Source organism: Hylobates moloch, unplaced genomic scaffold (assembly GCF_009828535.3).
Source record: "Hylobates moloch isolate HMO894 unplaced genomic scaffold, HMol_V3 SCAFFOLD_18, whole genome shotgun sequence".
NCBI classification, from domain to species: domain Eukaryota; kingdom Metazoa; phylum Chordata; class Mammalia; order Primates; family Hylobatidae; genus Hylobates; species Hylobates moloch.
Window position 1 is genome coordinate 13710387 of NW_026652293.1, and position 24395 is coordinate 13734781.

A 24395-nucleotide genomic window follows, 5' to 3' on the forward strand; every position below is an offset into this window, starting at 1 on the left:
TTCTTTTATAATTTGGACAATTTTGCCACAAACTCTCTAAACTTCAGTTTTCTGATCTGAAAAACGGGCCCAAGAACAGTAAGCATCTTCCTGACAAGGTTGCTATGAGGATTACAATGAAAAGTGCTACATTATAACAGGGATCTTATGCACGTTCCACCTTCCCCTCCAGGGAACTGCATTCTTCAATGACAAATGCACATCTGTCTCATGTCCAGTCCTCATATTTAAATATGGACAGCATATTTATCCATTTCTATAGCTATTTGTATCAGTTTACTTTTTGTTTTGTGATGTTTACTGGACAAAAACCTTGGTGTACCCAAATGCAATGGCCGTGTTTAGACATACACTACACATTATTGAAAAAGCAGCTGACATTTATATGTTGCGTAATATTTTTAAGAGTTTTTGTGTATTTTAGATTTGACGTGCAAAACATGCCTTTGAAGTTAGCAGAACTGGTACCCATTTTTTCAGAGGAGAAAACAGGGGTGTCAGGTTCAGGGGTACGTCTAAAGACTTATTGGCTAGGCACAATGGCTCATGCCTGTAATCCTAGCACTTTAGGAGGCTGAGGCGGGCAGATGACTTGAGGTCAGGAGTTTGAGACCAGCCTGGCCAACATGGTGAAACCCTGTCTCTACTAAAAATACAAAAATTAGCTGGGCGTCATTGTGCACACCTGTAATCCCAGCTACTCGGGAGGCTGAGGCAGGAGAATCACTTGAATCCGGGAGGCAGAGATTGCAGTGAGCAGAGATCACGCCACTGCACTCCAGCCTGGGTGACAGAGAAAGATTCCATCTCAAAATAAGAATTCTCATTCTCCCTCTCACAATCTAGGCTGTCTCCAAATTATATCAAGAGGCTCTAGAATTTTATAAAACAAACACACTTACTTTATCAAATTCATTTTTATGTGGCCATTCCATAAGACTCTGAATAGCTGTCACTGATATATTAGTAGTGATAAGAGTTTCTGGCTAACTTTATTTCCACAAGTTCAGGAACACAGTGAGCTCAAGAAAGCACCAAACGTGGAGAAAAACAAGGATTTGAGGCACAGTTCCACACTTTCTAGCTATGAGAGCTTGGCCAAGCTGCTTAATTCTCCAGCCTTATATTTTCTCAGCTAAAAATATATGGGGCAAGTCTTGTGAAGATGCAATGAGATAATGGATGGGAAAGCCCTTTGTGAAGTGTAAAGCAACACACAAACGCAGAAATAACAACTAACAGAAGGCTCCCAACTGGAGGATCATGTAAGTGCTGTATAGAAGAGAAAAAGAAATTACTTACAGAAATCGAAGCTATAATCAAGCTCTGTGATCAGGAAAAGGCATCCCTGAGCACATCTCCATCAGAAATGTTTCAAACCAGTAAGTATGTTCTGACCAAAACAGTTACATTCATTAAGTAAATAGCTATTGTTGAGAGCCAATTCTTTGGTGGTTATAAGTGCCAGGCCCTAGCATATAAGGGTGGACAAGATAAACGCAGTCACTGCCTTTTTGAAAATGATTCTGGTGCAGGAGAATGTTCACCCAAACAGTATTTAGTGGTTTAGTTGACAGTGAGAGTTCACATTTTTCTTTGAAGGAAAGTCTCCAGAATGGCGTGTGGTTTTACAATCCAGGTGGTGGGCAGCAGCTTATGCAGATCTGCCCAAATGTTCCCTGCCAACAGCTGACCCAAGGAGCTGCGGCCTAACGTCCTAGCAATATGCATGTCATTGCACGCACAGCAGATTCCAGGAACTGATCCTCTCAGGTGCTAAGGAGTGATTCAAAGCCAGGTGCACTTTGCTCTCTCTGGGTTTTATTATATTTTCATACACTATCAGCATCTTATTTCAGATTTATTAGTCTATGATGGTAATTTGGTTTTGTTATGTTGTTCTTCTGTGATGTGAAGTATTAGTTATTTATTTAGCACTTATTTCAGGGAAGCCCAAAATACGTTACTTTGAAATTGGCTCCCTAGAAACAATTACCATACAGGTTAATGTTGCATCAAATTTCCAAGTGGGTGGGGGACTACAGAATCCCCAAAGTCTGTTTATGGACACCTAAAAAGGATTCCAGCTTAACCTATTTATACGACAAGAAAATTTATTATTCCCATTTTGCAGGTGGAAAAATGGAAGAACTGAGACTATCTGCTGGCCATGAACAAAAGGAGAAAAGGTGAGTGAAAATTAAAAGAATTATGTCAGCCAGGTGTGGTGGCTCACAGCCATAATCCCAATACTTTGGGAGGCTGAGGTGGGAGGATCACTTGAGTGCAGGAGTTCAAGACCAGACTGGGCAACATAGGGAGATTACAAAAAAATGTAAAAATTAGCCAAGTGTGGTGGCACACACCTGCTACTCTGGAGGCTGAGGTGGGAGGACTGCTTGAGCCCAGGGGATTGAGGCTGAAGTAAGGCATGACTGTGCCACTGCATTCCAGGTTGGATGACAGAGCGACACACACACACACACACACACAAGTATGTCTTCTAGAGCCATCTCATCAAGGGGTCTTCCTCTTCATTTGCATTTGATGGTTCCTGTCCTTCATATGTAACTTGACAGAAATAGTTATGGTAACAAGACCTTGCCACAATTAAGGCATACTAAAATTGTAAGACAACAATCTGAGGCCGGGTGCCATGTCTCATGCCTGTAATCCCAGCACTTTGGGAGGCCGAGGCAGGCAGATCCCTTGAGGCCAGGAGTTCGAGACCAGTCTGGCCAACATGGTGAAACCCCGTCTCTTAAAAAACTAGCCAGGTCTGGTGGCAGGCGCCTGTAATCCCAGTTACTCGGGAGGCTGAGACAGGAGAATTGCCTGAACCCAGAGGGCAGAGGTTGCAGTGAGCTGAGATCATGCCACTGCACTTCAGCCTGGGTGACAGAACAAGATTCTGTCTCAAAACAAACAAAAAACAGTCTGACTTTTCCTAGATTTCTTTTCTTTTAGGATGCTGAGGACACACTTAAAAATCTGCATATCCTCTGTTCCTCTGCTTCTCTAAAAATTGCAGGAATAGGTGAAACTGAGCCTGTTTTCTGTAATTAGTACTTCATTTTTGTTTTATATTCTGTGCTGTTCACATTATTCTGTCTTCCTTTGTGTCTAACAGGGCATCTTCTATAATCTCTCTGCTTTTGCAAAGTATTATGATTGTTTGCTTATTTTTCTGCCTTCCCTGAGGGCAGGGACAGATTCTGAAGCTACAGCTCCCAAGTGTCTTCCCTGGTGCCTGGCACAAAAAAAAGCCACTTAATAAATGCTTGCTAAATGAAGGAACAAACGACTGAATTACTTTTACTTCTGCAGTTTTCTCTATATCTTGTGCACCTAGCCCACAACATAAGCAAACAACTTTTTCATTGTTTGTAGAATTAATGACAATCTGAGGGCAGTGACTACCTCAGCAACTTGCATCTGACCCCTGTCACACGTGCCCTGCAGGTCTGCACCCACAGCTGGCCCTTGGTAAAGACTTGACTGATGGTAATTTTAACACCCAACCCCCCGACTCGAGCAATTGATTCTTTGTTTTAATACTCTCCGAGGAGGATTTCTGTGCCAACATTCCATTTCATTATTTTCCATAATTGATTATGTGATATTTTATATTATCTTGAAATTGGTGAGTGTGCAGCTTCGCGGTGCTTTGGATAACATAGTTTTTACGCAGCTCTATGAATAAAAAAATAGGGTAAATGTGATGGCTGGCTTGTTCCCTTGTTCTCAACAATTGAGCAATGTTGACAATTTTGAAGATTTTTTATTTTTTAAGAAAAACAGAGTTCTGGGGGTGTGGGTAGAAGAAGGAAGGGGAGAAAAATAATCTACTTCTTTTAAGCAAAGTCTCCAGGTATTAATGCTGTCAATAAACAATTTAGAGTGGCATCTAGGCAGTTCCAGGAAGAAGACCAAAGAAGTGTAAGTTCCACATTATATAGCAAAACCTCTCACTAGTGGTTAGCAGTATCACCTCATATAATCTTGTGTTATCAGCTATAATAAAAGGAAGGGCTTATCTCAGAAACCTAGTTACTTATCAGAGAAACTATTTATATTGATATTATAGATGAGAGTGAAAAGGAATACAAGTCCCATATTGTTATGAAGCACAACTTCCCACAACCCAGAAAGTTAATTATTAGAAACTTGTACGTTTTCATAAAAAGAGTGAATCTAGGCCGGGCATGGTGGCTCACGCCTGTAATCCCAGCACTTTGGGAGGCCAAGGCGGGCGGATCACAAGGTCAGGAGTTCAAGACCAGCCTGGCTAACATAGTGAAACCTCGTCTCTACTAAAAATACAAAAAATTAGCTGGGCATGGTGGCAGGTGCCTGTAATTACAACTATTTAGGAGGTTGAGGCAGGAGAATCTCTGGAACCCAGGAGGCAGAGGTTACAATGAGCCAAGATGGCACCACTGCACTCCAGCCTGGGCCACAGAGCAAGACTCTGTCTCAAAAAAAAAAAAAAAAAGTGAATCTGGCCAACAATTAGAAGAAAAATGTGTAGCTCTTTGTCAAGCCCACATTTAGCCTATCAAAACCTTTTTGTGGCCCCCTCCCATTTGCCTTTTAATAGTCCAGCAAGTGAGCTGTTATTTTACTTTCCTTATTGCAGAGGCTTTTTAAAATTGACGTCATAGATCCTTGACCTCCTGGGCTCAAGCAATTCTCCCATCTCAGCCTCTTGAGTAGCTAGGACCACCAGAACTCACCACCATGCCGGCTAATTTTTTTTCTTTTTTGTAGAGACAAGGTCTCACTATGTTGCCCAGCCTGGTTTCGAACTCCTGGACTCAAGGTATCCTCCTGCCTTGGTGTCCCAAAGTGCTGGGACTATGGGTATGAGCCCTGGAGCCTGGCCAGTGATTAAGAAAGAGATTTTTAAAGAAAACATTCTACAATATGGACTGATAGTTTTAAGTAGACATGAACTAATTTCTTATTTCTGGTGGTTAATTTTGGTGTGTCAGGTCTTGTGTTAGAAACTTGAGGGAAAACAGATTATTGAAATACAATCCCTGCCTTCATGAAACTCACACTCCAATGAGAGGAGACAGAAGTGTGAATCCATTATTATAATGCCATATGCACGAGGAAAATGGGAGTAGTTTATACCATTCCATTTCTTGGGGAGGCTTCCCAGGGGTCAGAGAAGGATGTGCTGAAGCAGGTTTTAACTTGTAGAATCACTTTTTTTTTTCTCTCTTCCTCAGGGTTTCCTGTTAGAATGCTCTTAGAACGAAGTACAATGTAGGAAAAAAAAAAAATGAGGCTGGGCAAGGTGGCCCACATGCCTGTAATCCCAACAGTTTGGGAGGCTGAGGTAGGAGGATCACTGGCATCCAGGAATTCAAGACCAACCTGGGCAACATAGTAAGATCCTATCTCTACAAAAAAAATAAAATAAAAAGTTAGCCAGGCATGGTGGCACATGCATATGGTTCAAGCTACTCAGGAGGCTAAGGCTGGAGGATCACTTGAGCCCAGGAGGTAAAGATTGCAGTAAGCCATGACCATGCCACTGCACTCAGCCTGGGCAACAGAGCAAAATCCTATCTCAAAAAAGAAAAAAAAGGCCAGGCATGGTGGCTCACGCCTGTAATCCCAGCATTTTGGGAGGCCGAGGCGGGCAGACGACTTGAGGTCAGGAATTCGAGACCAGCCTGGCCAACATGGTGAAATTCCATCTCTACTAAAAATACAAAAATTAGCCGGACATAGTGGCACGTGCCTGTAATTCCAGCTACTCGGGAGGCTGAGACAGGAGAATCGCTTGAACCCGGAAGGCGGAGGTTGCAGTGAGCCGAGATCGCACCACTGCACTCCAGCCTGGGTGACAGAGTGAGACTCTGTCTCAAAAAAAATAGAAAAGGAAAGAAAATGATTTTGAAGATGCTACAGAATCATTACAAATTAAGTCTAGCGATTATTCCTTCTATTTTTCTTTCTGGCAAAAAGAAAAAAAAAAATCCCTAAAGATGAATTTCCATCTCTTTTTGTAACAATGATGACATTTATAGAAGTTTGTTCTGAAGACGGGAGAGAAAAATTAAAACCCAAACAAATCAAAATCAACTTAACATATCTTAATGAGAACCTGCTCTGGGAAGGACAGACACACAATTGCATTAATCCTTTACTGTTTTCATAAAAAACACTGATGATTATCTGCAACCTCTATAATAAACTGCTACAAAGTCCAAAAAAAATGATTTCACATTAACAATGATTAAACAAGCACTAAAAACACTACTGTACAAGAGAACTAAGAGCCACTAAAACGCCCTAGTCAATTGTTGCAATACTCAATAGATTTATAACCGTAAGTTCTTCCCTGCCCAGAGATAACTGGGGGTGATTCCAATGTGCTTTCTAATTGTGCTGCTGCTGTTCCATAATACAAAGTCCTATCTATCAACACTTCCTTGGATAACTGAGCTATGCTGGCCCCTTTCCATGTTTCTCCAATGGAGCAACAAAGGACCTCCCCCTAACCTCCTTTTGCCAGATCTGGACTCTCAGGAGGAAAGCAGGAGGCGGAGGGGTTTAACTTCATATCTACCTCTTTTATATTTCCACCAAACCCCAGTTTTCGTTCATTTCATCTCTCATCTACGTCACGCCCAATAGTTCCCCAGAATCTGGACCTACACCGTCTCCATACTTCTCCCTCTTGGTCTGTTTTATTATATACAGTTACTACAACTATCTCTTTTGGTCACACTGTTCCTTTGGACAATCACCTCTTCCAAATTCCCTAGACTTCTCTTCGAAAATCTTCACCAAACCAGATCTCCCTAATCAGTGTATGCTAGGAATAGATCATCCGTGTATCTACTTCTCCTCCAGCCCAGGTTGGCCTGCGACAGCCAGAAACTGGGGGCAGTTGTCTCTGACTGCGAGCAACCCGCTTTGTTGATACTGGTGTGACATGTAAATGTTATTTTTTAAATATAAGCCATATAATGAAAAAGATGGAGAAGTTTTTCTTTAACTGTCCTTTCCCATGTCAACTTCGGCTCTTATTACATCCTAGTTCTTTGGTAAGCATTGCCTGTTTGCCGTAGGTATCTTGCTTATGACTTGTTACTTCTACTACCACTATTGGGAAACCCTCACATTGTACTCTCAGGCACTATCCTAAAAGCTTTACATGCAGGCTGGGCACGGTGGCTCACACCTTAATTCCAGCACTTTGGGAGGCCAAGGCGGGTGGATCACCTGAGGTCAGGTGTTTGAGACCAGCATGGCCAACATGGTGAAATCCCCTCTCTACCAAAAATACAAAAAACTAGCCCGGCGTGGTGGCATTTGCCTGTAATCCCAGCTACTTGGGAGGCTGAGGCAGGAGAATTGCTTGAATCTGGGAAGTGGAGGTTGCAGTGAGCCAAGACCACTCCATTGCACTCCAGACTGGGTGACAGGGTGAGACTCCAACTCAAAAAAAAAAAAAACAGAGTTTTACATGCATGAACTCATTTAATCTTCACAACAACTCGATGAAGCAGAACTTATTATAATCCTCATTTTACCAATGAGGAAACTGAGGTAGAAAAGTTAAGTAACTTTCCAAATGTCACACAGCAAATAAGCAGCAGAGCCAATATTTGAAGAGTTCATGGTCCTAGCAACAAGACATATAGCATTATACCTTACCTAAAATATCCACCAATGCATTGAGAAACCATTCTAAAAGGCGCCTCCTTCAGGAAGTCTTCCCTGATCAACTCCATCCCATACTATCATTCCCACATTCATGTAACCTTTTGTAATATGTTAACTTGCATTAATGGATTTGGGTTGTGCAAAATTCTTAGAGTAAGGGGTTCAAAACTTGAGTGCATGTAGACTGAAAATTAAATTGTACAAAATAAGCTTTCATTGTCTTGGGGGCCAGATTTTTGGAACTTCATAAATTGGGAATGGGAGTAAAGGGAAGTAAAATTGGAAGTAAAGCAGAGGTAGGGGTGGAGGTTAGTGGCTGTCATTCAGCTAACATCCTTAATCTCCAGGGAAGCAGGGCCTCCTCGGTCCTGCCCGACGTTCACATGTTTAGGTGTAAAGTGAACGAGTAGAGCAGCAGTTGGGAAATGAACACGATAGCTGTCAGCAGAAGAGGGAGACAGAAAACAAAACAGGCTGGTCCTCTGCTTCTTGAACAGCTCAATCCAGAGTCACTCAGTACAGGAAGTCAGAGGCCTAGACTTCAGGAACCGCTAAAGGAACCACTCTGTAACCCAGGGTCCAACAGTGAGCATCCGCAATCATGACAAGTCATTGGGAACAAGCTTATCAAATCCTCTGTTTAAAAAGTCATGGAATGGTGCGATTTGTATTAGAGAGTCTTTATCAAAAATTTTTAAAATTCTTTCAAAGTGCAATGTTTCCAAAGTTAAGTTTCATTTATCCAGAACATCCATCCGCATGGTATACATGGTATACCTAGTCCCTAGGGATGTTAAATGTAACACTACTTTATATAAAGATATGCTAGTGTCACTTATTAAATGTCAGTTTTTTCATTTATAGAACTGTGAGGTAATTACATAAGTGAGAGACATCTTTGAGGTTTACAGTACTGTATGTAAATGTTAAACAGCACTGTGAAGAAACATAATCACCAGGATATATAATGTAATTTAGTCTAGTCTGCTGCTTTTGCATAGAATTATAGCTACATTCTCAGAATTTGTCAAACCAAAGGACAAAGTTTGGCCAGCTTTTATTCTTCCTCTTAACCATGTTTCAAAAAGCTTTTTGTTGAAATATCAATTAATTACAAACTAATGATAAGTTCGTCATATCTGGGGACTCAGGAATTTTGTCACCGCAGTCCTGGTAGACTTTTCTGTTTCTTAAGTTTCCATATATAGCCACATATAATTTATATGATCTGATTAAGGTGAGCACTAACAGGTAATGGGACTATTTTTGCAAGTGGCTTATGGAATCAATCACATTCCATTGCTTCAAAGCCAAAGCATGTACACATGTTAAGATAGAGGAGGAAAAGGAGGTCTCTGCCTCTCCTGGGTTAGCTTTCTCATACTTCCCTTAAGAGTTGTGCTCAACATGGTGATTCAGCTAGTGCGGTAGGGTGACTCTTTCATGAAGTTGCAAAGTAAAGAACATAGGAATTTGTGTATTGACAAACTTCATAGCCAACCTAGCCCCTGATTTTTTGACACTGGTATGAAAAAGGATGATTTGTACAAGGGCATGTTTAACCTGGGAATCATTTATCTCCTCAGATTGTGGATATGCCCCAATCAACAAGAAAGCAAACAACATAGATTAGTGCTGGGGACTCTCAAGACTTGAATGAATATAACACCTAGTTGTTATCTTCAAAGAACTTATAAATGAATTGGACCAACAAGACAAAGTCCTGCAAAATACTTAGTGCGTCAGGAAGCATACTAACTATTACACTCTGTGGAACCAATAATTCAACAGTAAATATCTGTATGTATACATATATAGATATGGATAATGTCACATCCTTAAGAAAAGATTTGGAAGCAGTTTATATGTGAGATGAATAAACTCACATATAAGATGAATGGGATAAATGAAGACATGAGGATAAAGGGAAATAAAGGCAGGAAAATAAGTCAAAGCCAAGGATCAGGATCAGCCCTAAAATAGCTCCATAAGGGTTGTTTCAGTCGTTGGAAATGAGCCACAATTTGGTTCCTTACAGCTAGAGCACCATTACTGACATGACTTCTATTTGTACATGAGATAACAATCAAAGCAGTTATTTGCAAAACAGCTTCTCCTACTACTGGACTCCTGAGCAAAATTTGTGGATTTTTCCAAGACGGAGAATTCCAGATTGTGTGAACAGGGCTCTAACAATATCCCCACAGTAGATACAATATTTAGCCTCACAGAGAGTGTTCCTTTGAATGCCCTCAGTGTACGCTGATGGCAATGTTAAGAAGAGCCAAGACGATTTGGTCCGAGAGCACAACTTTCTAATGGTCTGTTTTATTACAAAGATAAACCAAGACAATACAGAAATGGAGAGAAGGCATATATTTTAGGCTCCATTATAGCGGATGCCAGGGCTGTTAAACAGTATAAGGAAATGCATAGCTTTGGAGTTCAGAGACCTGGGCATCCATCTTAGTATTCTCACTAACCAGGTAACTTTGGGCAAAGAACTAAAACTTAACAGACACCCTATTAAAAACACCACATAGCAGATATCCTGTTAAAAATACTTAAACTGAAATCCAAATAAATAAAGGCAAAATATGAAAGGTACTAGATGAAGTACGAAGGAAAATATTTCAGGTGATGCAAAAGGTTCATGAACTAGAAAAGAAATATTTTAAAGTAGATTAATGAGAAATATTTTCCAGTGCCTTCTCTTTCTGGGTATTGTTTCATTTATGACCACTACCTGTTTCCTGTTCTCCAGTTTAGAAATCTCTTATGTATAATTAAAGCAATGTTCTCACATGTCTAACCTGGCAGATAATATTCAAGTAATGAAAACAGAATCCTTCTCAGCTTGATATATTTTCCTTTGGGTTGCTTGGAATGTCAAGAAGGCAGTTGTGAATATGATGGTCATTTTTCTAATAGCATAATGAGGTTATGTTTGTAATTCTCATTTTCCAGACACCACCTTAAAGGCAACAATGCCACCAGCCAGAAAAGAATTCCAGGTGTGGCCAGGGGCGGTGGCTCACGCCTGTAATCTCAACACTTTGGGAGGCCGAGGTGGGTGCATCACGAGGTCAGGAGATCAAGATCATCCTGGCTAACACGGTGAAACTCCGTCTCTACTAAAAATACAAAAATTAGCCGGGCGTGGTGGCACGCGCCTGTAGTCCCAGCTATTCGGGAGGCTGAGGCAGGAGAATCACTTGAATCTGCGAGGCGGAGGTTGCAGTGAGCCGAGATAGCACCACTGCACTCCAGCCTGGGTGACTGAGCAAGATTCCATCTCAAAAAATAAAATAAAAGAATTCCAGGTGTGCAGCAGACCCATCATCTGGATATCAGTGATTATGACATAAATTAAGGAAGATTTTGGTTGCCCTCCAGCTTGTAAAATAGATGCACAATGAAGGTCCTTGGCATAGTAGGGTTAAGAAGAAAGGGAGAAGGTGAGGGATATTCCAGAGGGCATGCTCTGTGGCTCCCTTGAGGTCATTTAATGCAACTTCTTCCTTTATAGATTGCTTTACAAAGCCAGGAAAAAAAAAAAAAAAGCTTATAGAGGCTAAAATGTCCTTGGGTCCTTTTTGGCTGGCTGCTTCCATCAGGCAGTTGGCCAAAGAAAGGAGAAAAGAATTCGAGTGGCCTAAATATTACTCACCAAAAGTACAACCGAAATTAGGGCAGAGGTAAAGGAGAGGTCCCTAAGGACCGTTCAGTGATGGGAATTCTCTGGGTACAAAGGCTCCTGGGAGAATTCCTCTGCTCAGTTCCCCAGGGACAAGTAGAGGACTTGTCCCGTCACACAATTTAAATTTCCCCTTAATGTCACAGTGCTCAGTGTACAGTCAGTCTGTGCCTTTGGAGATTCCCAGAAATGGATCCATAGAAAGTAGTAGCAATTGAAGATGGAGCTCCAAGAGTTGGAGTTCCGCCCTAAACCACAGAAAGGTTAAGTCTAGGTAAACAAAACAATTTTTGCTTTGTTAAAAATTTCTTAATAGTGTAGACTATTTAGTGGGAAATATTTATGCCAGTGCCGTAAACATAGCATGCTAACATTAATAGGTCCTATCTAATTTTCTGACTTTGACACTGTGAATGGTCTCCCCTTTCATTACCTGGACTGGGGACACCCCCATCCTGTTACATGCTGAGTCACACCCTGGTACTAGGCTCACAGCAGGTGCTTAATTAATATTTGCTGAATCAATGCTGAAAGTATCTGATAGCTACATTTCGTTCAACTACATCATTTTATAGAAGAGGAAACTCAGGCTAGGTGGGCTGTGGTTTATATAAGGCTACTCAGGTGCCAGAAACAGGATGGAAATCCAGGTGTTCTGAATCCAAGCCCAGTGCTCTTTCACTATGCCTCTTTCATATAAGAATAAAGAACAATCTTCCTATATTTTTTCTGTAAGTTATTTGTTTTTAAATATAATATTGCCCAGTTTCTTTCCTGCAAGGAAATACATTAATGGTAATTTCATTTCTCTATTTCAAATGTAAAGAAATTTGTGATTTGGGAAATGAAGTCCTTTGGAAGTTTACAAAATACAAAACCATAGATACCAAATGACAGAACCTTGGAATTATCTGGACATAAAATCTAGATAGACGCTCCTTCCGATTTGGGGGAAAGACAGAGAAAGTGATTCTGGATGGGAGATGAACTGAGGCCTAGCATTTATTCTGGGTCTCAGTCCCAGAAGACTCAGAGGTCAAGTTGTCAGTGGCCCCTCTTACAATGGCTTACAGCTCGGCAGGGTGGAGTATAGGCACCACTCCCACTAGATAGCTTGAATCTCAAAAGGAGAGACATGCAAACATCATTCACAATATTGTAAGGCACAAGTTTTGACAAATATTTTAGTCTCCTTGTCCTGGCCGGTTAAACAGGGGAAACCATTCTACACAAGCTACAATGTAATGATTTTGAAATCAGAATCACCTTAGCTAGATTTTTAGCAAAACCACACCTAGCTCTTTTGCACTGTCTGAAGAGGGTGTGTCTTATGGCATATTTCCTATTACCTCTACTTTCATATTCTTCCTATTCTAGATTAAAGGAGAAGAATATGCCGGCTGTGATACTATACTGCCTCTCCCATTCCCGCCCAACATACACACCGCCTACACACTCCCTTCCTAAGACATCAGCATTGCCCTGTAGAATCTGTCCCCATGAGGCAAGGACTCTGTAGGTCAGTCCCAAAACAATCCCTTTGTCTTCCATATTTCTAGATAGCCTTTCCTTTACTCACTGTTAGTAATCTCTACAACTATTGGGTTTATATCTGAATGTAATGATGAAAGATAGCACATCAAGATCTGTAAGAAGTTATGCATAGCACAGCCATCCTGATATACCAAATATAAGTTCCCCAAAGGTGGCTGAGAAGTGAAAGATAAAGTATCGCATTTCTTTTTCCCAATTATTCTCATCATAAAATGGGAGAAATACTCTTTGTATTAAACGAATGCATTTCTAACAGAGGTGAGTGACGAAGGGAGTTCTTTTTTCTCCCTTGTAAGAAGGGAGAAAGAACTGTATCCCTTCCCGTTGCCTTTGGATTTCACACAATAGGAATAATATTCTGGAGAGGAGGAGCGGCAATAAAAAGAAAAAAAGAAGAAATAATATTCTGACAAATGTTTATTTTAAAAAAAGAAATAATACCCAATTTAAGTGTTGATCTTGTGTGTGTTTTATTTGAAATATGAATCACACAGAAAATGGGTTTGATATTTATAGAAAGAAATTATTTACATTTTCCATGAGCATTCATTGTTCTTTGAGGGAAAGCATTTTTCAGAGAAAGAAGAACTGTGTTTCTAGAGGTATTCTCATGGCTTCTCACACACATGCTTACTCATGCATGCAGGTCATGCTTCGCTTAATGATGGGGACATGTTCTAAGAAATGCATCATTAGGTGATTTCATCCTTGTGTGAACAGCAGAGAGTGAACCTACACAAACCTAGATGGTAGCACCTACCATGAACCTAGGCTGTATGGAATAGTCTATTGCTCCTGGGCTACAAACCTGTACAGCATGTTACTATTCTACACTACAATACTTATAATGGTAAGTATTTGTGTAACTAGAAAATGGGCAGTAAAAATACATTATTATAATATGTTGGGACCACCATCATATATGCAGTCCATCATTTATGAAGCATTTTTATGCTGTGCACGGTGCACTGTATGTTTGGTTGTTCAATGATACGCTGCTTCTACAGAGTGAGTGAGTTGGTTGGCTGTTTTGCTGGAGAGGGCTGGTTGACTCATGTCAAACAAGAAGGTAATTCAGCCAACTCATTAAATCAGTTAATTTTTTAATTGAATTGACCAACAGTTTCTGCTTGTGTAGATACATACAGGCCTAGAGAAGGGTTGTTACCACATATCAGTCATACATACATACCACAATCTGTTTTCCATAGCTGATCATACAACTCATACCCTGTTGTGTTTGAGTGTCAGGAAGGCAGCACAGGCCGGGAACGGTGGCTCATGCCTGTAATCTCAGCACTTTGAGCAGCTGACATAGGTAGAGCCCCTGAGGTCAGGAGTTCAAGACCAGCCTGGCCAACATGGTGAAACCCCATTTCTATTAAAAATACAAAAATTAGTCAGGCATGGTGGTGCACACCTGTAGTCCTAGCTACTCAGGAGGCTGAGGCAGGAGAATCACTTGAACCCCAGAGGCAGAGGTTGCCATGAGCTGAGATCATGCACTCCAGCCTGGGCGACAGAGTGAGACTCCACCTCAAAAACAAACAAACAAAATAAAGCAGCATTGTGGTATGTGTGCAGATTAATAACTAGAATAACAAAAATGCAGCAACATGAGAATAAATTTTCAAAATTAGTCTGTCACATGTCCTTGTCTTAATGATGTTGGCCATTACACACAAGTTAGAGAACCAAAGCATTTCCAGGCCCATCTAGTAGTACATTTCCTACTATTTCTTTATCTCCCATTAGTACTTTTCACTGCCAAAAAAATTTTTAAAAAATATTACTTGCTGGCTGGGCACGGTGGCTCATGCCTGTAATCCCAGCACTTCGGGAGGCCGAGGCGGGCAGATCACAAGGTCAGGAGATGGATACCATCCTGGCTAACATGGTGAAACACTGTCTCTACTAAAAATACAAAAAATTAGCTGGGCGTGGTGGCGGGTGCCTGTAGTCCCAGCTACTCGGGAGGCTGAGGCAGGAGAAAGACGTGAACCCAGGAGGTGGAGCTTGCAGTGAGCCAAGATGGAGCCATTGCACTCCAGCCTGGGCGAGAGTGCGAGACTCCATCTCAAAAAAAAAAAAAAAGATATAAATATATTACTTGGTGATGGTTAAGGACCTTTACTTAGAAGATACCGAGTAGTAATCATAACTCACTCGTAGGAGAAAGTATCTAACAACATTCACCAATGGACATCCAGCCAGGTGCTCAAGGTCAGGTGAATTTGTGCAGCATTGTTCTGTATGTGTTCCCTGAAGTCTCATGCCACTTTATCTGAAGTGCCTATGCATTTCTCTCTAGGCCTGAACACAACAGTTGGAATTGAGGACTCTGGGCATCTCATTGCTATTTCAATTACTCAAAAAGAGCTCAGCCAGGCATGATGCCTATAGTCCCAGCTACTCAGGAGGCTGATGTGGGAGGGTTGCTTGAGGATAGGAGTTTGAGGACGCAGTGAGCTATGAGTATACCGCTGCACTCCAGCCCGGGCAACATAGTGATATCCTTTCTTTTATTTTTTTTCTTTTTATTAAAAAGGAGGTCAGACGGAGCCTGATTGAAGGGTAAACTACACCCTCTTCCTCATTGTGACCATCTGCCTTCACAAAGGCTGGGGACAGAATTATATCCTAAGATTTGGAATCTTACAAATATGTCCAGTCTTCTTGTTATGTTTAACATATTCCTTTATGTTCTTTTCTATCTATGAGAACTCTAGAAGAACACTACTTTTTCTGAAAGTTATTTTGGTGCCTGGTGTCTAAAAAGGCTATTTTTTCATCTGAAGAACAGCCATATTTTGACATTCAAAGTGGCATTTGGCCGGGCGCGGTGGCTCATGCCTATAATCCTAGTACTTTTGGAGGCTGAAAAAAATGGATTGCTTGAGTCCAGGAGTTCAAGACCAGCCTGGGCAACATGGCAAAACTCCATCTCTACTAAAAACACAAAAATTAGACAGGTGTGGTGGCCCGCACCTGTAACCCCGGCTACTCTGGAGGCTGAGGCACGAGACCCACTTAAACCCCTTGCTTAAAGGTTGCAGTGAACGCAGATCACGTCACTGCACTCCAGCCTGGGCAAAAGATCAACTCTCCGTCTCCAAAAAAAAAAAAAAAAAAAAAAATTTTTTTTTTTTTTTGAGACAGCATCTCACTCTGTTGCCTGGGCTGGAGTGCAGTGGCACAATCTCTGCTCACTGCAACCTCCGCCTCCCGGGTTCAAGTGATTCTCCTGCCTCAGCCTTCTGAGTAGCTGGGACTATAGGCGTGTGCCACCACCCCTGGCTAATTTTTGTATTTTTATTTTTGTATTTTTAGTAGAGACGGAGTTTCACCATATTGGCCAGGCTGGTCTTGAACTCCTAACCTCGTGATCCGCCCGCCTCGGCTTCCCAAAGTGCTAGGATTACAGGCATGGGCCACTGTGCCCGGCCAAGAAATTTTTAAAAATTTAGAAATACCCATCCAAAGAATGAGGTTAATTCAATTTTGTGCAAGTTTGGGCTAGGTACTTGCCTCAGACTCAAGCTTCAAACTCTTCCTCGAGGCAAAATTTGACTTAAAATCTAGGAAAAGGAAGTCTAGGAGGAGTCTATAGACTACAAAGCCACCTGGTCATGTGCACAGCATTGTGCTTAGATTGGAAGAGATTCAAGGATGAACAGGAAACACTTTTCAACAAGCTTGTAACCAAGCATAATGAAAATATCGAGTCTTGGGGGCTTTGGAGGCTGCTGTTTTCTCAATATTCATAGTTTCTCTGGAAAACCGTGTCTGAAAGTTAGAAGGGATCTGAGTCTGCTTTTATTCAGTTTGCATCTGGAATCTATACATCTTTTAAAAATTGGAAATATTTGGCTTGTTGGCTTGTTTCCACCTCATTTCTAGAATTATTTTGGCCCATTTCTTCAAGGAATTAGTACCCATGTATGTGTTTTATGAGCTAGATTCACCAAGCCCTACTTCCTCGGTGTTTCTGCAATTAAATGACCACATATATACATCAATAGCACTAAGTTTTGACAAAAAGGAACATAGGGGAAGACTCTTGAGTCCTGAAGATCGCACGGAGCAGGTATCTTTTCATTAAGAAATGACCTATGTTGGCTGAGTACGGTGGCTTACGCCTGTAATCCGCACTTTGGGAGGCCTAGGTGGGTGGGTCACAAGGTCAGGTGTTCAAGACCAGCCTGACCAACATGGTGAAATCCCTAAAACTACAAGGGAGTCTAATTGTACTAAAAATACAAAATACAAAAATTAGCTGGGCGTGGTGGCGTGTGCCTGTAATCCCAGCTACTCAGGAGGCTGAGGCAGGAGAATCACTTGAACCTGGGAGGCGGAGGTTGCAGTGAGCCAAGATTGTGCCACTGCACTCCAGCCTGGGTGACAGAGTGAGACTCCGTCTCAAAAAAAAAAAAAAAAAAAAAAAGACCTGTCTTTTAGTAACATCAATGTTACACTTTAAAGCAAGTCATCTGCCTGTATTCAGATAAATGTAATCCATACTTTTGAGCACACATGATTCATAAAAACTACAGAAGAAAAATAAGCCCATGGTAGAAAAGCAACTTATTTACTTTAAAACCTTTTTTTTCTGACTAACTGATACACCAGCATGAGAGCCTAACACCAGAAACCAAAAGGGCCACCCAAATGAGGATGTAAAAACATCCACCTTTTGCCCTGGATGGCACCCCAGCTAGAATTCTCAGGCCCAGAAAGCTATCTGTCTATCTCCATTCATATGTGAGCTAACCAGTTCATGGAGGGAAGCGCCAATGAGCTATCAGATCAATATGGTGAAGTATGGAGATTGATTTCATTCCAGAGTAAGTGCATTAACGAGCTCCTCTGTGTGACCTTTGCCTAGTGGTACAAATTAGACTCCACCGCAGACCACATACTTAAATGGGATCCTTCAGTATTTGCTCGCTTTTAATAAAGCACACTGCAGACAGACCTCAAAGATGACTACAAAAACTTATAGTTCATTTTTTTATACAGGGGAGGAGGTCTTGCAGAGTTACTATGTCTGAAATTATGGACAAGATAGCATAAATGCAAACTTTCAAAGTAAAGCATATTCTTTTAAGAAGCAGGTTTTTGTTTGTTTTTTACTAAAGGTGTTGAATATGTGTCTATGCAGGAAACCCTATTAATGGCTTCACTTAATTCTCTCAAAAAAGTTCAGGGAGATACATCTGTGCTCAAGATCCATATTTCTCAAACTTGAACACACTTAGAGTTCACCTGGGGGTCCTGTTAAAATACACAGTGATCCAGCAAGTCTGGGGACTGTGATTCTACATGTCTAACAAGCTGACTAATGAAACCAATGCTGGTGGTTCATGTACACTTTGAATAAAAAGCTCTAGAAAATTCTAGCAAACAAATGCTCCCCACTCCGCATATGCACATCAGTCCCCCACACACACTCCCACACCAAAATGTTAGACACAGGAATATGGGATGAGAACAATAACTAAGATGGCAAAGAGGGCCAGGAGCAGTGGCTCACGCCTGTAATTCCAGCACTTCGGGAGGCTGAGGCGAGTGGATTACGAGGTCAGGAGATCGAGACCACCCTCACCAACATGGTGAAACCTCTATTAAAAACACAAAAATTAGCTGGGCATGGTGGTGTGCACCTGTAGTCCCAGCTACTCAGGAGGCTGAGGCAGGAGAATCGCTTGAACCCGGGAGGTTGAGGTTGCAGTGAGCCGAGATTGCACCACTGCACTCCCACCTGAGTGACAGAGCAAGACTCCATCTCAAAAAAAAAAAAAAAAAAAAAAAAAATGGCAAAGGGTAAGGAGGTGCAAAATCACACAGGTCTGGTACAGAAACAGGCCCCACCAGTGGCCAGCAGATCCGTGTGAACTCGGGCAAATAACTACACCCCCTGAGCTTTAGTTTATTCTGGCTGCAGTCAAATTCTAATTAATATTGACCCTCCCCACTCCCCTTGTTGTAAGGGTTAATTGAGCTAATACATGAATAGAACTTGAGGCTTGAGCTCAATAAATAGTAGTCACTGTTAGGGTGCATCACTTTTCTGTAAAAGTCAGATCTAGTCCCTAACCCTAGATTGATCAAATATTACAAAGCAAATAATAATTTAATGCAAATACTGGAGTTGCTGCAAGTTAAAGCAACAACTCCAGTCTTTCATTTGGACATGGTCTCCCTGTTAATTCTCTTAATCGTCTTGGGGCCAAGCAGAAAGAGACCATAGCTGCTGGGGAAACCCAGAGGGATATTGATCTCAGAAGAATGAATGCAATGGCACCTACTTTAAAAGCAAGTCAACGTGGTCAAGGCTCAGGATGGCACCAGAACACAGGTGAAGACAATGCTGAAGTTCTTGGAATTTCCATCGCACTCCAGGGTGATTTATTGTGTATGTGAGTGTGAGTGTGTGTTAGGGAGGGGGCAGAGGCTGACACTCAGGGAAACCTGTGTCTGTTTCTTAGTTACCTAGAGACATCTGTGCTGCTCTCAAGCTGGCCCTGGTCTCGCTGATGCCCTACCTCCAGGAGTACAGCCTCACAGCCACTGGAAGAGAAATCCCAGGACAGTGAGAAGGGTTTTTGTTCCCCTGGATGTCTCTGACCTTACTTACCGATTTGAAAATTCAAGGTTGGGAAATGTATTCATTTGGCATCAATCTTTAATCCCAGTGAAAGAGTAGACACCCACAGGAGTGATAGTATTTAAATCAGTGGCTTTACAAGTATGGTCCAGGGAGTCGAGAGGTTACAACTATTTTTCCAATTACACCAAGATGTCATTTGCCCTTTTCGCCCTCCACTTCTCAGGAGTACGCAGAGGCTACAGGATATAATGACATCATCACTCTGGTGACAAATGGAATGTGTACTTGTGGATGCTTGATTTGTAACTATTTCTCTGTTTTTAACTCCCAATACATTAACATTAATAGTTAAAACTCATATAAACTGAAGGTCTCCATAGTCCTCATTTTCAGAAGTGCAAAGGGTCCTGAGATCAAAAGGTGTGGGAACCACTGCTTTGAATCAACACAAGTCATTTGCATGTAATCATAAATGAATTTCTGACAAGTTAAAAATTTTGTGGTGTAACTACCAAATTCAAAACTCTGTGCCAGAGTTTGTGAGAGGAAACAGTGACAAGAAAGAGGTTGGAAAGAGTTGAGGGGGTAGACATATAACTAACACAAACCAGGCTAGGAGAAAGTGTGCAATTGCGATCATCATACATCCCATCCCAGATTTTGCCAGATAGTCCCCGTTTCAAATAGTCCCCATTTCAAATACGTCCAGGCCTACATTTAGACTAGTCAAATCAATGACTTTGAGTTTGGCAGGTGGGATGAGATGGAGAGGAAGACAGTGATGATGAGATACCTGGTTGAGGAATTCTAACTTTTTCTGCATATGCAATAGAAAGTTGTGAGTGATATGATCAAACCAGACAACCCAGGATAATAACTGCAGAGAACGTGTTATTTGAGAGTGCAAGAAAGAAACAGGGCTGGGTGTAGTGGCTCACCCTGTAATCCCAGCACTTTGGGAGACTGAGGAGGATGGATCCCTTGAGCCCAGGAGTTCAAGACCAGCCTGGGCAACATGGCAAAACCCCATCTCTACTAAAAAAATACAAGAAGTAGCTGGGCATGGTGGCACATGCCTATAGTCCCAGCTACTCAGGGGGCTGAGGCACAAGAGTAGCTTGAACCTGGGGGTGGAGGCTGCAGTGAGCCGAGATGGTGCCACTGCACTCCATCCTGGGCGACAGAGTGCGATTCCTTCTCAAAAGAAAGAAAGAAAGTTGTACAAATTTGCAGGCCATGTGTGGTGGCTCATTCTTGTAATCCCAGCATTTTGGGAGGCTGAGGCGGATCACTTGAGGCCAGGAGTTCAAGATCAGTCTGCCCAACGTGGCGAAACCCAGTCTCTACTCGGGAGGCTGTAGCATGAGAATCTCTTGAACCCAGGAGGTGGAGGTTGCAGTGAGCCGAGATGGCGCCACTGCACTCCAGCCTGGGTGACAGTGCAAGACTCTGTCTCAAAAAACAAAACAAACAAAACAAAACCAAACCCAAAGTTGCAGAACTAAATGAGGCTTCTTGGAGGTGATGATCATTTGTTTCAGCAAGCAATTCACGATGCTGCTGTGGAGTTTGTGAGAGAAAGTATGGCATAATTGTGTTTGTGGGAGAAATCACTAAGAATGTGTGGATGAGAAGGTAAGGAAACCAACAACAGAAAACTAGAAAAAAATATTGTTTAAGGTTGGGTAGAGGGAGAGGAGCTAGCGAAGAAACCTGGCAAGGTGCACTCAGAGAGGAGTACTGAGTAGTGACCAAGAAGTCTGGGCCAGAAGTAATTTCAAGGATGGCCAAGGATTAAAATGGGGAGAGAGGATGAGGGCCGAGGAGATGTGGCTAAAGTCCTTGATGATGTTTAAGATTCACAAGAAGCATTTCCCTTGGAGAAGTGCAAGTGCAGTGAGCCTGCTGCCTGGCTTTAGCACTGCAGTCCTACAGTGTTGGCTGTGTTAACGCCAAAAAGAGGAGTTGGAGAAAAGGGCAAAGATGTCATGATGAGAAAAGGCAGGACGGTGACAGACAGGGAGACCCATGTAATGTGGTGTTCTGTGTTATTTTCAGGAGGGGAGCTTTGCACATACATGTGGACTGATGAGAGCCAGTGGAAGAGGAAAGATTTAAATAACAAGGGGCTGGGTGGTTGGGCGTGGTGGCTCACACCTGTAATCCCAGCACTTTGGGAGGCCGCGGTGGGCAGATCACCTGAGGTGGGGAGTGTCTCTACTAAAAATACAAAATTAACTGGGCATGGTGGAGCATGCCTGTAATCCCAGCTACTCAGGAGGCGGAGGCAGGAGAATCACTTGAACCCGGGAGGTGGAGGTTGTACTGAGCCAAGATCACGCCACTGCACTCCAGCCTGGGCAATAAGAGCGAAACTCCGTTTCAATAAAAAAACAAAAACAAAAACAAAAAAAACAAGGGGCTGGGCACCATGGCTCACGCCTCTCATGCCAACACTTTGGGAGGCCAAGGCGGGAGGACTGCTTGAGGCTAGGAGTTCAAGACCAGCCTGGGCCACACATGAGACTCCATCTCTAATTACAATAAACAAAATTAAAATGTTAGGAAGGGGCCGGGCGTGGTGGCTCATACGTGTAATCCCAGCACTTTGGGAGGCCCAGGTGGATGGATCACCTTAGATCAGGAGTTCAAGACTGGCCTGGCCAACATGGTGAAACTCCGTCTCTATAAAAATACAAAAATTAGCTGAGCATGATGGTGGGTGCCTGTAGTCCCAGCTACTCAGGAGGCTGAGGTGGGAGAATCGCTTGAACCCAGGAGGCAGAGGTTGCAGTGATCGGAGATCACACCATTGCACTCTAGCCTGGGAGACAGAGCGAGACTCCGTCTCAAAAAATATATAAAAATAAAAATAAAAAAATAAAAAAATAAAATGTTAGCAAGGGATGAAACAGCAGATAAAAGGGAAATAAAGCCGGGCGTGGTGGCTCACGCCTGTAATCCCAGCACTTTGAGAGGCCAAGGCAGGCAGCTCATGAGGTCAAGAGATCGAGACCATCCTGGCTAACACGGTGAAACCCCATCTCTACTGAAAATACAGAAAAATTAGCCGGGCATAGTGGTGCATGCCTGTAGTCCCATTTACTTCGGAGGCTGAGGCAGGAGAATGGCCTGAACCCAGGAGGCTGAGGTTGCAGTGAGCCGAGATTGCGCCACTGCACTCCAGCCTGGGAGACAGAGCGAGACTCCATCTCAAAAAAAAAAAAAAAAAAAAAAAAGGGAAAGTGGATGGAGAGTACAAGTAGGAGAATTACAAAAGAAGGGACCTGACAAACTCTATGAGGAAAGATTGCTATTGAACTGAAAGGACAAACTTAAACCTTTCTTCAGAATAAGCTTTAAGAGGAAGGGTGTGTGTGTTAAGCTTTAAGAGGAAGGGTGTGTGTGTGTGTGTTGGTGAAGAAGGGTGTATGTGTTGAAGGGAGAGGGACATTTGTGGGTGTATGAATATTGGAAAAGGAAGAGTATGCATGGGCTGCAACAAGGCAGATAAAGGTCAAAGCTGAAAGGCAGAAACCACCTGAATAAAGCCCCTTCAGCTACTTTAGAAACTAAAATTTGTCTACCTGATATTGTCCCCAGTTTTTTATTTTTATTTTTGAGGAGTCTCACTCTGTATCCCAGGCTGGAGTGCAGTGGCACAATCTCAGCTCATGGCAACCTCCAACTCCCAGGTTCAAGTGATTTTCCTGCCTCAGCCTACTGAGTAGCTGGGATTACAGGCATGCACCACAATGCCCAGCTAATTTTTGTATTTTTAGTAGAGAAGGGGTTTCACCATGTAGGTCAGGCTGGTCTCGAACTCCCTACCTCAGTTAATGCACCCGCCTTGGCCTCCCAAAATGCTGGAATTAGAGGTGTGAGCCACCTTGCCCGGCCTTGTCCCCAATTTTAGCCCAGGTCAGGATTGCAGAGAAAAAGAGGACTCACATTTGTTGAGATTTTATTCTCCTTAGGGAACTTCTATCACTGCACTCAACATATTGTAGTCTAATTAGCTGAGCCTTTTATTTCTAAAAAAGTTTCCGGAAGTCAGGCCGGTGTGGTGGCTCACGCCTGTAATCCCAGCACTTTGGAGTGCTGAGGTGGGAGGATCACCTGAAATTGGGAGTTCGAGACCAGCCTGACCAACATGGAGAAACCCCGTCTCTACTAAAAATACAAAATTAGCTGGGTGTGGTGGCGCATGCCTGTAATCCCAGCTACTTGGGAAGCTGAGACAGGAGAATCGCTTGAACCCAGGAGGTGGAGGTTGTGGTGAGCCGAGATCGTGCCATTGCACTCCAGCCTGGGCGACAAGAGCAAAACTCCATCTCAAAATAAAAAAAAAAAGTTTCTGGAACTCATTCTCTCCCCACCCTCTTACCTCTCCATTAATAATAGACTTAATTGTTTGGCATGCTTGTTTGACATAGTAATGAAAGGAAGGCAGAAAGTCTGAACAATAGTAAGTGAATCATACTGGACTCTTGGAGTTCGTCACATTTTCTCCACCCTAACTTGAACCAGTGTTTCAGCATCTTTTATCATGTAGTTAGCCTGATAATCTCCAAACGACTCACGAGTGAAAACACCACCCCCTTCTCACCACCCTCTATTCTAGGATGGACAGAGGTGACTATGGACCAAGCAGCTCTTACATTAGGCCTAAAGGAAATGAATGCCACACAGACTTAAAAAAATTGTCTCCTAGCATCCTGTGTAAGTATAGAGATATCAAATGCACATAGATCAACACATTTGTTAGTTTGAACAATAAATTGTGTTGGTCTTTTGCAGATGTTTCTTTCTATTGAGTTTCTGAAATGTAATTCTCGCTTTGGA

The 24395-nt window shown here is 42.4% G+C and overlaps 1 protein-coding gene across 2 annotated transcripts in view; it reads right to left on the reverse strand.

The window, feature by feature from the left end:
• NR5A2 (nuclear receptor subfamily 5 group A member 2) overlaps window positions 1-24395 on the reverse strand; it is a 149562-nt gene that overhangs the window by 67589 nt on the left and 57578 nt on the right. The window lies entirely within an intron of this gene.